This window comes from Pan paniscus, chromosome 13 (assembly GCF_029289425.2).
Source record: "Pan paniscus chromosome 13, NHGRI_mPanPan1-v2.0_pri, whole genome shotgun sequence".
In the NCBI taxonomy this organism is placed as follows: domain Eukaryota; kingdom Metazoa; phylum Chordata; class Mammalia; order Primates; family Hominidae; genus Pan; species Pan paniscus.
Window position 1 is genome coordinate 79,991,824 of NC_073262.2, and position 14,018 is coordinate 80,005,841.

The following is a 14,018-nucleotide window of genomic DNA, read 5'->3' on the forward strand; positions in this document are numbered from 1 at the left end:
CATTTATTATTTAACGATATTTATTGAGTACCTATCAGGTGTCAGATACATGCTAGTGCTGGAGAGTGAACACTGATCGAGACAGATATTCTTGTCTTAAAAGCATTAATAGTCAAGTGGGAAAACAAACAAAATAGTTAGAATATGATAAGTGCTATGATATGAGAAGGTTATGGGTGTGCATAGCAGGGACAAATCAAAGTCAGAGGTAGGAGGGAGGTCAAGGAGGACTTAGGGAAGAGGTGGTGTTTAACTGGAGATCAGAGGAATGTGCAGGAATTAGCGAGGTGTAGGGAAAAGTTGAAGAGAATTTTCTAGGAATGTGAGACAGTCCAGAGGCAACAGAGTACAGTGAACCCATGGAACTGACAGAAGAGAGGAAACTGTGGCAAATGAGGTGGGAAAGGTCATCTGTAAACAGATCTTAACTTGTAAATCAAGTTTACATGTTTAGACTTTATCCTAAAGGCAATGGGGAAGCTATAGATGGCTTTAAGCATCTGTAAGTGATGCTTACACAGTGAAAGACCTGTTCAGATTTGTGATTTAGAAAGAACACATGACAGGATAATATGCGAAGTATTAATGGAATGTATTCTCTCCACTCATTTCTCTACTTGGGCTCTGGGCTGCCCATCTGCTCCTTGCCTGCCACCAACATACACATACATAGACAAACATGCACACACCCCACCTCACTCTTTTGCCAGGAGAGTGGAAAGCAAATTAATGATTGTAGAGATTGTCTGCTGCTGAGAGAAATCTAGACTCTACATTGCACAATTTAAATACAAAGGGCTCTGCACTTTAACTCAGAGATGAAACAATTAAAATGAAACCAACTCATACAAATGTGTAAATGTGAATTGGTTTTTCACCTCTATGCTGTGAGGGGAGAAGAAATGATCTGATCAGAAAGCAGATGTGCAGGGCAAAAGGAAGGAATGTTCCTGGATTACTTCGTGGCATTATGGGGGACATGGCTGCCCCTTTCTGAGATGAAGCTACATGGGACCTGCACGTGCACCCAGACAGCCCATCCCCACCCTTCAAAGCTAGCAGGATCTGGTACCTTAGACAGCACACTGGGGCCTGCCTGTGCTGAGAGAATAGGCAACAATGGTATTAGCGGCTCAGGCTAGCTTTAGAGTGACCCCAGAAATGACTAGATGGACAGCTCCCCCAGCCCCACCCGCTACTCACACATGGACCTCCATCTTCTTCCCCACTTCCCTTGGGTAGCCAGCCCCAGGAGGCCCAAGAGTAAGAGGCAAGAACAGGGGAAGGAAGGTTTGAAACTGAATTCTGAACTGAAGTATTTATGGAATCTCAGTTGACAAATCACTGAATTCATTTAAGATAATCTAGATGAAGTTGTCCACCAGGAGGAAGGCTGGAGGTTCAGATTCCAAAATCAAATTTACTCCAGGAAAAAACATCCCATGACTGCACACCTGAGGATTTGTGGACTCTTGCATCTGTGAGACTCCTTGCTCATTACACTCACATGGCTACTGCATGGTGAATGGTTTGAGATGAAGATTGGAAACAGGGGTGTAGGTGAGACCTGATGAGAGTAGAGGGGAAAGAAGACAAGAAAAAAGGTAGGAGAGGTATTCAGGTGGCAGGATCAAGAGTTCTTGGTGATGCAATTGGACATGAGGTATGATGATGAGAGCAGTGAGGAATGATACACAAGTGACTAGCTGCAGCAATGAGTCCATGGCAGTGCTTGCTACCTCCAGGGGGAACTCAGGAGGAGATACACAGATTTGAAGAGAAAATGAGTTCAGTTTGAGTTTAAGATGCCTGTGGAACCTATAGGGTCTGAAGCTCAAGAGAAGGGTTGGAGATGGAGAGAGCTATCTGGGAGCAGGTAGATAGTGCCACAGATACTCAGGAAAGAGAAAGTATCAAAAAGGAGGATATGTTAAATGCTGCCATCAGGTCAAATAAGGAGAGAACTGAAAAGTGCCCCTTGAATTTAGCTACATGGAGATCATGGGTTATTTTGGAGAGAGGAATTTTGGAGAGTGAGAGGGAGGTGAGGAAGTTAAAACAGTGAGTGGACAACTTTTCCAAAAAGTTTAACTGGCAAGAGAAGAGAGGACGGTAGATGGAAGAGGATGTGGCTTTTTTAGTCTGAGAAGGGAGGAGCCAGTGGAGAGGAAGGGGTTGAATATAATGGTAGGAGTATGAAGGAATAACTGAGAGAGTGAGGTCAATGAGAAGTCAGAGAGAGATGGGACCCAGAGCATCAGGCCAAGAGATTGGCCTTGGATGGAGGTAGGGGGAGTTTTTCTGTTATAATAAGAGACAAGGTCAAAAAAATGTATAAAGATGCAAGTAAGTTTATAGGTTGTGGGTGGGTGTGGTGGCTCATGCCTGTAATGCCAGCACTTTGGGAGGCCAAGGCAGGTGGATTGCTTGAGCTCAGGAGTTTGAGACCAGCCTGGACAACATGGGAGATCCCATCTCTACAAAAAATTAGCCAGGTGTGGTGGCATGCACCTGTAGTCCCAGCTACTCAGGAGGCTGAGGTGGGAGGATCACCTGAACCCAGGAGGTTGAGGCTGCAGTCAGCCATGATCATGCCACTGCACTCCAGCCTGGGCGACAGAGTGAGACCCTGTCTCAAAAAAAAAAAAAAAAAAAAAGTGTATAGGTTGTTATGGAAAACTGAGACTGCTCACATCTCACAACATCCACACCCACCCAACTCTGATATGTGGGGGAAAAAAAAATCACCAATTGAGAATGAGAAGGTAGAGAGGCCAACATAGGGAGGTGCAGGAAGAGGCAAATCCTTGAAATAGCCCCTCTGGAGGCTGAGAAAACAAGCAGGCCGGGGAATAGAGTAGGACTGCCGGCAGCAGTGAGGTCCCACTTGAGGTTGCTGAGCATAAATTTAAGGTAGCCCCAATCTGTGTGACAGGGTGATTTTTTCCTACAGTGCCCAACAGCCTAGGTAAAGGAATGGCCAAGACAGACAGCTGGATTCAGGGTACACACTCTAAAATTTGTCAGGCAGATAAACCAGAAGAATAATGAAGTAATGGAGTTGAGAACACTGGTCAGAGGCCAATGTTATGAGTCATGGAGTCCTTCCTCAGTAGATAAGGAATAGGGGACAGCAAGCATATTATAGATAAAGAGAAAGGAGAAAGCAGAAAGACTGCAGATCTTAATAAGTTTGGAAGATAAACAGTGAAAATAACCAAATGAAAAGAACTGGAGGACTTTTAAGTCAAGGGTTCAGAGGTGCTGTGGTTTGTTGAAGACATGGCCTAGGGGTGGCCATGGGATTGAGTGATTGAAGCACAATGGAGAAGGTAATTGGAGATGGAATCAAGAAACTGAGAAGTCAGGTATGTTTCACAGAAATACCTAGATAGCTAAAGAGGGGGAGGGATAGCATTAGGAGAAATACCTAATGTAAATGACGAATTATTGGGTGCAGCACACCAACATGGCACATGTATACGTATGTAACAAACCTGCACGTTGTGCACATGTACCCTAGAACTTAAAGTATAATAATCATAAACAATGGTCATTGAAGAGGCTGGGTGTATCAGGGAGTTTGCTGACGATGGAATGAGATTCCCAACGTCATAGAGGAAAAGTTTCAGAGGAAAGGGAATGTAAGAGATATAAGAAAAAAAGTTTTTTGTAATCTCACATACTCAACCAATACAACACTTCCAGTCACCAAAATGTCTGGAGGTTTTCCTCTACCTACAACCAATTCTTCAGTGGACATAATTATCCTATAATTTAACACAATTTTCCTATAATCACTATCTACGTGGAGATAGCATTAGATCCCACAGGCAGAAGGCTCAGTCTCCCAAGATTGCTTCCACTTCAGATGCCAATTCCAAGTAGTAGGTTGTTACCTATACTTCTGACGACTGGTCATAAATTGGGGGTTCCTATGAGGATTCCACTCCTCGGGTTCAATTAGTTTGTTAGAGCAGCTCACAGAACTCGGAAACACCGCTTACATTACCCATTCATCACAAAGCATGTGATGTGGTTTGGATCTGTGTCCCCACCCAAATCTCTCATCGAATTGTAATCCTCAGTGTTGGAGGTGGGGCCTGGTGGGAGGTGATTGGATCATGGGGGCGGATTTCCTCCCTGGTGCTGCTCTTGTGACAGTGAATGAGTGCTTTCAAGATCTGGTTGTTTAAAAGTGTGTGGCATCTCCCCACTCTCTCTCTTCCTTCTGCTCTGGCTATGTAAGATGTGTGTGTTTCTTCTTCTCCTTCCACCATAATTGTAAGTTTCCTGAGGCCTCTTCAGAAGCAGAAGCTGCTGTGCTTTCTGAACAGCCTGCTGAACTGTGAGCTGATTAAACCTCTTTTCTTTATAAATTACCCAATCCTAGGTATTTATAGCAGCGAGAAGGGACTAATACAGGATGTTACAAAGGATATAGATGAATAGCCAGATGGAAGAGATGCACAGGGCGAGGGATGGGGGAAGAGGCATGAAACTTCCCTGCCCTTTATAGACATTCTACCCTCCAGGGACCTCTACATGTTCAGCAACCTGGAAGCTCTCAGAACTCTGTCCTTTGGGTTTTTATGGAGGCTTTATTAGGTAGGCATGATTAATTACATCATTGGTAATCAACTCATCTTTCAGCCCCTCTACCCTCTCTAAAAGTTGGAAGGTAAGGCTGAAAGTCCCGACCCTCTAATCATGCCTTGGTCTTTCCGGTGATCAGCACCCCTCTTGAAGCTATCTAGGGCTCCCCAGCCACCAATGTCTTATTAGCATACCAAAGGCACTCTTATCGGAGAGTCCAAGGGTTTTAGGAGCTGTGTGCCAGGAACCAGGGGAAGAGACCAAATATATATTTCTTTTCCTTTTTTTTTTTTTTTTTTTGAGTCACTCTGTTACCCAGGCTGTAGTGCAGTGACACAATCTCGGCTCACTGCAACCTCTGCCCCCTGGGTTCAAGTGATTCTCCTGCCTCAGCCTCCCGAGTAGCTGGGATTACAGGCTCCTGGCACCATGCCCAGCTAATTTTCGTATTTTTAGTAGAGACGGGGTTTTACCATCTTGGCCAGGCAGGTCTTGAACTCCTGACCTTGTGATCCACCTGCCTTGGCCTCCCAAAGTGCTAGAATTACATGCATGAGCCACTGCGCCTGGCCCAAAAATATATTTCTTGTCACAATATCACAGGGTGGAATGGGAAACTGGGTCTAGTATGAGGATGAGAGTTCATAAAAGGATAACTCATTGAAAGAACCTCCCTCTAGGACACACATTAAGGATACTGAGGGTCTGAGGGATGGTGGGTTTAGTGGGCTGCACAGATGCAGAATTAGTGGGAGTGGAAGAACATTTAGGCCTCTTAGCCTTCAGCTTTGTCCTGGGTGTGTCATACTTCCAAGGCTCCTGAGTCTCTGGAAGGAGTGAGCTGAGTATTGATTCCAGGGATAGGTTCAGAGCTGAGGGTTGCTGGTGTGCAGCACTGGACTGGTGTGGTCTTTGAGATGAATGCAGGCCTGTCCCAGCTCCTTCACTCCCTCATATGCCATACTGTCTCAGTACCTCTCTGCATGTTCATTTTAGGGCTTGATTTTGTCTCTAAACTTAGAGCCCAGGAAAAAGTATTCAGTATCCTTAGAGCACTAGGAGTTGCGTTGGCAAAGACAGATAGCCTGACCCATTATAATATTAACTAATTTCAACCCACACTAATTATCAAAGGTACTCATTTAAGGAAAGATGTGGTGTTTAGAGTAATCTTGTGGAAAGACTGCTTTCACTTAAAAAAAAATGGGGCCAGGTGCAGTGGCTCACGCCTGTAATCCCAGCACTTTGGGAGGCTGAGGCAGGAAGATCACGAGGTCAGGAGTTCGAGACCAGCCTGACCAACATGGTGAAACCCTGTCTCTACTAAAAATACAAAAATTAGCCGGGTGTGGTGGTGCATGCCTGTAATCCCAGCTACTCAGGAGGCTGAGGCAGGATAATTGCTTGAACCCAGGAGGTGGAGGTTGCAGTGAGCCAAGATCACTCCATTGCACTCCAGCCTGGGTGACAGAGTGAGATTCCACCTCAAAAAAGAAAAACAAAAAGGATAGAGACAGAATTTAAAAGTTCTCTGACACAACAAAAATTGATTTTTTTTCTTAAATATGAAAGATTCACTTAGTTTTTTGTTTTGGCCTCAGGTTGGTTTATTTATGCACTATATTTGTTTTTATTCCCATGGTGATCTTTTCTTCTTTCTTTTTTTTTTTTTTCTCCCCTGCAGTTCAGTGGTGCCTTCTTGGCTCACTGCAACCTCTGCCTCTGGGGTTCAAGTGATTCTTATGCCTCAGCCTCCCGAGTAGCTAGGATTACAGGAGCACACCACCACGTCTCACTAATGTTTTGTATTTTTAGTAGAGACTGGGTTTCACCATGTTGGCTAGGCTGGTCTTGAACTCCTCACCTCAAATGATCCGCCCGCCTCGGCCTTCCAAAGTGCTGGAATTAAAGGGGTGAGCCACCGCACCTGGCCGTGTGGCGATCTTTTGCTGTTGCTGTTTAAAAGACACAGGTCACCTTTTAGCTTCTGTCCAGTTCATTACACATGAAGAATTTGGTTTTCTTTAGAACACTCTTGAGCCCTTGAAATGTCATACATTGTAGGGGCCAGTTTTCTTATGTTTTCCCTGTCAGCAGATTTTGTTAAAAACATCTTGCTGGTAGACCCTATTTTATTAATGATGAGATTCAATGAACCCCTGAAGGGTAAGGTTTTTTTTTTTTTTTTAATCTCTTTTGATGTAAACCTCAAAGGTCTTCTCTCTATGTCTGTTCTATTCCTTTTCTCTTGCATTATTAATTCACCCATAAATTCCAAACTTCTAATGAAGTGTTACCTTCATGCTAACTTCCTAAGTTTCAGGGCAGCATCTGGTGACATAGGGATCATTTTACAGCAGTGTCACAGCATCAGTTGACAAGAGGGTCAGTAAATAGCATTGTTATGGATCTTAAATGAATCCAATACTTATAGCAAACCAGGTGGCGTGGAGTTTGGCTGTATCAGATGTGCAGGATAATGATGCAAATGACCATGCTTACACAACCCCTCTGCATGACTTAGGAACAATGCCTACATTATCTTTAAGATACAGAAAACACAAGTAACATGTAAGAGACGCTGTTAGAGTCAGTTCCCCTGATCACTAATATCGGTGTGTCGTCAGTCATTTTTTGTATTCCCATGTAACTGATTAAATCTATTTGGGAAAAAGTGTCGGCCATCGTATCTTAGATTCTGTTTCTTAAAAAAAAAAAAAAAAAGGAAGAGTGAGTTGGGGGAGGGCTGTTGATGGCAGTTTGCTGCCGCTGAGTCTGGCCTGCTGTTTTTCTGGCATTTTTTCATCTGTGCTGCCATCTAGAGAGGAGAATTGGAAACACGCAAAAATAAAGTCCCAAGATGGAGTTCAGGGAAAGTGGATACTGTGTATTTATTTGTAGAAAACTGGAAGAAACATCATGAGATTTGGGACTATAAATTTATGTTTTTCTCTTCTCTCTCTCTGTCCCTCCAAGATCCAAAACAGGACTTGGATATCTGTTTCTCAGTTTTTATGAGGACATTCCAGGCATTGCTGGGAAGCCATTTCCTGGATTCGAACTGACTCCTTACATACCTAAAATTCAATTGTATAAACTTTCTGGGACCTCTAAATTGTCAGGAAGTGGTCTCACTTTTCTACAGTTGAAACATTGCTGGAAATGCTCACATTCCCAGTCCTGTAGGATTTGGAAATAAAACGGCAGCTTTTTGTGTGTGAATTAACAAGAGAAAGAAGTCCTTTCAACACAGTGGAGCAGTTTCCTGAAGTCTGTGCCTTCCACAGAATCTACCAGATCTGCGGGATGTTTATAGGTGAAACGTTGGTCAAATGAATTTGGGGATTGCAAGGTAAAACAATGTTAAGCAGTTTTTATAGGCTTTAATTTACCAGTGTCCACTGCCAGCTTGCAAGAGAGGAAAATGCTGGGCAAGCTTTCCCAAACTTGTTTGACCTTGAAACCCTGGGCTTTTCATAGACCTGGTGTTGTGTGGCGCTTACATTCGGAGCTATTACAACAGGGAAAGGACGTCAGCCTGCTGCATGCACACTACGCACAAACACCAGTCCTCCCTGACCCCATCCTATTCCTTCTCTCTGTGTCTCAATATTTTTGAAGTTTTGTTTTGGTTTGAGTAGAGACTGGGGAATTTAACTACTTTTTTTCTCTAGCAGGATTGTAACAGGAGTAGGATCTGTTTGATACTTGCTACTCCCAGGTAAAACAAAGTAAGTTTACCTAAAAAATATGCCAAATTTTCTCTCTCAGCTTACATGTCAAACAGCACATAGTAAGATAGTCTTTTTACTCAGCACACATTTAGTGTGCTCTAATTCTGTGTAAGGTACCACTGGGAGGGGAGAACAGAGAGAAATAAAATATGATCCTTGACTTAGTCAAATCATTAAATAGATGGAGTGATAAGCTTATACACAGATTACTACAAGATCCCTTATACAGATAAATAATGGTCATACTAGATTTAGTCATCATAACTGAAATAATAGGGTTTAGTTTATGTGGAGCAAGGCCATGGAAACTATCCATGGAAAAAGAAACTAATAGTCTTACAGAAACTCTGTTATAGTGGCATCCATTGTTAGAGCATTTCACCTTATTTAAAAAAAAAAAGAAAAAGTCAATGGCAAAGAATATCTGTCTGTATTAATTCTGGAAAGTGACATTCTTGATGAAACTAAGTGAACAATATTAATAATGCTTCTCTTTAGATAATTTTTCTGCATTTTAGGAGATGGACCATATAATTCATAGTTTTGACTCAAAAAGTAATGTCTCTATTTAGGTATTAATAAGGATATGATCCCTTACAAGGGATACATATTATTTCCACTTCATGAAAACAACAGGGGCTCAGAGAATAAGCTTGTTTAATAGCTTGTAAAGGGCAGGCTTGGAATTCAAATCCAGTTCTGTCTGGCCCCAAATTGTTATTTTTGTTTCCCTTTTTGTGGGGCAGAGTAATTTTAGAAAATGTTTGCGTACTCTCTGATTTCTATAGCCTAAAAATATGATGCCAAAGAAAAATGAGGAAAACAGCTTTCCTGAGCTTTAGAGAATTACACATACACAAATAGGAGACTATAAGCTTTGTGAGAGCAGAAACCTCAAGGCCATATCTGTTCTCTTTGCCACACTAAGCCCAGAGCTTAGCACATACCTGGCATATAGATCCTCATTAAAGATTTGCTCAATGAGGCACATATGAATGATAGTGTTTGAGATTAGGTGGTAGGCACTCATGAAAACTTTCAATATCTTCTTGTATTTTTTGCAAGATAGTCCACAGTTTTGAATCTGCAAAGGAGAAATAAGATAAAGGTTAATGCAGGCCATTTGAAAGTATGCCTTACCTCCTCATGAAATGGTCTGAATCTGATCAAGGGCAATTTTCACATTTGTGATTGTACTTTCCAGTTAAAACTCAATAATTAATTAATCATATTGTGAGTCAATTTGTGGATGATTGAGAACCTTCCCCTGCATAGTTGTTTGGTCATTCCCCAACAAATTCATTCCCTGAAAATGGCTAAAAAAATTAGGCTTGAAGTAAAACTAGATTTGAAGGCAACGACTAAATCTTCTTTATATCTGTATTCCTAGAACACATTCCTAAAATATATTGTGCTTTATAATAAGAGCACAATATATTTTGAACTAGGAAGGAAGAAAAAAGAAAGGGTAGCAAAAAGGAAGAAAAATGAGAGTTAGGAATCTTGGATTTAAGCCTTGGGTTGACAACGTGAATTTGGGCCAGTCATTTCTTCATTTTGTTTCTCAGTTTCCCTTTTTGGAAGCCAGAGGAGTTGACCTAGTTGACCACTAACACACCTCCAGATTCTAATTGCCTGTGGAAGAGACACTGGGGTCATTCTTGGTATAAACATGCCCATGCTTCCTTGTGTCCACTAGGGGGCACTGTAGTACTAGCGCAGTGGCCTCCATCTTCCAATTTATTCAATTCTGTTGACAGTATTTTTCCTGTTTTAGTCCCCTGGAAAACATTCTTTACCTTTAACTTTCAAACTCAAATTTACACTACAAAGTATGAGATTTAATTTGGTAAGGAAAGCTGGATAAACATAGGAAGAATGTAGTTCAATGATTTATATTGCTTAAAAGAGAAATTAGAATCACAGAGCTATTTGCATAGTTAGGTTATAACACGTTAAGATTTTCTGTGGTCCAAAAGGGGGGCTTTGAAACTCTTTTAAAGGAAAACAAAGTGGAAAAAATTGTAATTACCAGAATAACAAAAACGTAAACTTAATAAGTATGTCAAATCTATGTGAAGACAACTATAAAATTGCCAAAGCTTAAACAGAGATATACCATGTTCTTGGATAAGAACACTCGGCATTTAAAAATTTTTAAATTATTCCCCAAATATATTCATAAATATAATACAATTCCAATGGAAATGCCAATGGAATTTTTTTTGAAACTTTACAAAAGAGTTCTGAAATTCCTTGAGAAAAATTAAACTGAAAAGAGTCAAGAAAAAAAGACAACCATTTGAGAGGAAGGAGGATTTGAACTGCTAGATTTTTTAAAAAAGATAAAACAGCTGAAATTAAAACAGTAGCATAATGACAGCAAAATAAACAAACAAACCAATAAAACAGTGAGTCCAGAAACAAACCCAAGTATGGTGTCCTGGATGTGTTTGTGTGTCTGGGGTTTGTGTGCTTTGGTATTTGGCATCTCAACACTTTTCCTGTTATAGAAACTGAAAAAAGGCATATCTTCCTCTTCTAGACAGCAAGGACATCAGCACATAACTGAAGTTTGTCCAGTGGGATTCCCACATTGAATCCAGAAGGAGTGATGCAAAGATGCAGAAACCATCAAGCTATCTACTGAGACAGTGATGATGTCAGTAATTCAGGAGAAGAGAATGTCTGGTGGTGGCACTGTCCTTAGTTTCTATTTAGGCTCTTCCTATAACAGTTCTTCACCAAGTTCTGGCAGCATTCTAATCAGACTATTCCTTCAGTGGTCCTTGGCTGATTCATCTGCTGCCAGCCTCCTTTGGCTCCTGTCTGATTTCTGAGCCTGATTTTTAACTTTCCCAAATAATTTTGTATATAGATACTGTTACTCTTTCAGTAAATTCCATTCTATTTAATCTACCTAGAATTGGTTACTAATGCTGGCAAATAGGAATTCTGACTTGTACAGAAACTGGTAATGGGGATTCGGTTACACACAACAGACTTTCAGGGAAATCAGGAGAATCTGGGTATGCAGACTCATTGTGTTTGAAGATAATAAAAACCAATTAATATTCAAAGATGAGACTCTGGAAACCCACAGCTTATAGTAGTAAAATAGCTAATGAAATTAATAATGCCTGTGAGCATTAGGATTGAGTTGGGTATTAAAGACAAGACCGTGGGGGACAGAATTGCTGTTGTCACAGAACAGTATGAAGGAAATGAGGAATTCAAGAGCTGGGTGCTAAGGCTAGCTGCTTCATTTGAAGACATTAACAAATGAAAATCTCTAAATTCTCATCTTAAAACATGAACTGAAACCCAAGCTGTGAATTTGTTAAAAGAAACTTTTATAGCCCTAGGATGGAGATAGCTATAAACCAATATTTGTTCTTGTTGATTGCTGATTTGCAAATCAGTCGAATTCACCTCCTTACCTGAGGTCTTAGAAGAGCATATGTTAAAGTGCTGATTCCGAAAGAGTAAGATCTTTAAAATTAAAATGCTATATAGGGGAGAATTTGAAGAACGCAGAGACTCCTTGCCCCCAAACTCTCAGCCTTCTTTGCAGCTGAAGCTTTTATTATAAAGCTATTTCTCCTTTGTTTGAAGAGGCTGAAACTCCCTAGTTTGAGGGAGTTACCTTATAGGAGGTTCTCTTATACCCTACTCTTACTCTGCACTATCTCCAGATCTGTAATTAGAGTCAAACTCGCTGGGCGCGGTGGCTCACACCTGTAATCCCAGCACTCTGGGAGGCTGAGGTGGGCGGATCACCTGAGGTCAGGAGTTTGAGACCAGCCTGGCCAATATGGTGAAACCCTGTCTCTACTAAAAAATAACAAAAGATTAGCCAGGGATGATGGCAGGTGCCTGTAATCCCAGCTACTCGTGAGGCTGAGGCAAGGAGAATTGCTTGAACCCAGGAAGTGGAGGTTGTGGTGAGCCAAGATCACGCCACTGTACTCCAGCCTGGGTGACAGAGCAAGACTCCGTCCCCCGCCCCAACCCCCCAAAAAATTCTACTGTGCTTCAAGAGGCCAGTTTACAAAGTGAAGCTCAGTAAGATATATCTCAAGCACCAAAGAAATTGAAGAACTTTGCTAATTAATCTGTGGGATGTGAGTTAGAATTGATTTTAAGAATGTTGAATGAAGAAGAAGAGGACATGATTTGAGATTGGGTTGAATTTACTAATAGGGCTTACAAGAGATTCTGGATTATTCTAGTTTGAGAAGCTAGGAATAATTCTGTTTGCTCTGCTAAATGTTCATTGACATTTAGACTGAGGGGTGAGTCATACAAAATAAAGTTGAGATGCAAATCTCTTAGGTAAAATGTAAATGAACAAAATTTTAAATTTTAGGAGACAGGAATGCTGGATTAGATTTGTCATATCTGACCCAACCACCCACCTCAATTTTGTCTTCCAAAAAAGGGTCTAGCCAGTTGCAGTGGCTCACACCTGTCCCAGCTACTTGGGAGGCTGAGGTGGGAGGATCACCTCACCCAGGGGTTTGAGGCCAGCCTGGGCAACATATCGAGACCCTGTCTCTAATTAAAATAAAAATCATAAAAAGGTCCAGAAAACACTCTTTACAAAGGCCTTGAGAAACAAATCTATGAGGGAAGGGTCAGTATAAAAGTGATTTAGAGAACGTTTCATGTAGACCAGCGATGATGCTGAAAAAAGGCTACAGTTGAATTTGGCTTACTGAGTTTCAGAGGGATGGCAGGATCCCAGAGTGACGTGGTCTAGGTAGCACATTTGCATGGGGCTAAGTTGAAAGTTAGTAGGTCAGTGTGAAAATTAGAATGCTCTGACTCATGGATTCTTGGGAGGTGACTAACTGATCATGGAGTCCCCAGGACTGAAATAAATAAGCAGTCACTAAGGTCCTACTTGATTTGTATAGCAAACAAGCAAACAAACAAAACCTTTATGTCTAGAAAAGAGAGACGGTATCCAATTTCCAGATATGAATGCGTTCTCAGACACAGTTAAAGGAAATCTGAGTACCCTCGAGGAAGTGCCTACTTGAGTCTACCTCCTGGAATACAAAGGGACTTGTGGCCGTTTATTAGGACAGTTGTGAATGATGAAGCAGAGATAGTTCACTTTCATCTGGTACAGACAAGAATATAGCTTTACCTTCTTGCCACAGGATTACATCACCTTTTGGACCCTGGGTCAAAATGAAGTCAGCAGAAAGCTTCTTATTTCCTCATTTCACATGATATCAGATTATTCATCCTATACAAGTGGGGACAAAAGAGTAGAAAGCAATAAATACCTTGGATACCTTGAAAAAAATACATGAGCACTCGAGTGGGAATTTTTCAAGGGTCCAGTGGTATACAGAACATGTTTGGCTATAATTCTAAAGTGAGAGATAAACTGTTGTACCTGAGCTCCTTACCAATATGAAGAGGTACTATTTTGGTGGACCTCTTTGGATATTAGAGGCTTGCTACTAGGTCCCAGTGGAACACCTAACCCTGAGACACCAAGTGACTTTGCGTCGTAATTGCCTATCAGGATCCAGGTGTTAATTCAGGCTCATAACTCACCAGGCCTGGATAGTCCTGAGGATGAGTGAGTTTAGTGAGCACGTTGCTTGTATTCTCCTGCTACTTACGTCTGTCACACTGCTGCCCCTCTCTAGCTTACGTGTGAGTGTCTCA

The 14,018-nt window shown here is 41.5% G+C and overlaps 1 protein-coding gene across 4 annotated transcripts in view; it reads right to left on the minus strand.

Annotated features, from left to right (window-relative positions):
• NFE2L2 (NFE2 like bZIP transcription factor 2) overlaps window positions 1-14,018 on the minus strand; it is a 161,754-nt gene that overhangs the window by 94,892 nt on the left and 52,844 nt on the right. For 3 of the 4 annotated variants that reach the window (XM_055108802.2, XM_055108801.2, XM_055108800.2), the window contains exons 2-3: window positions 13,486-13,587; window positions 9,278-9,414 (exon numbers count right to left, since the gene is read on the minus strand). The gene's annotated coding sequence lies outside the window, so the exon portion shown is untranslated. Of the gene's footprint in view, window positions 1-6,460; window positions 6,552-9,277; window positions 9,415-13,485; window positions 13,588-14,018 lie in introns of all 4 variants that reach the window. The other variant, XM_063595448.1, reaches the window with a different exon arrangement.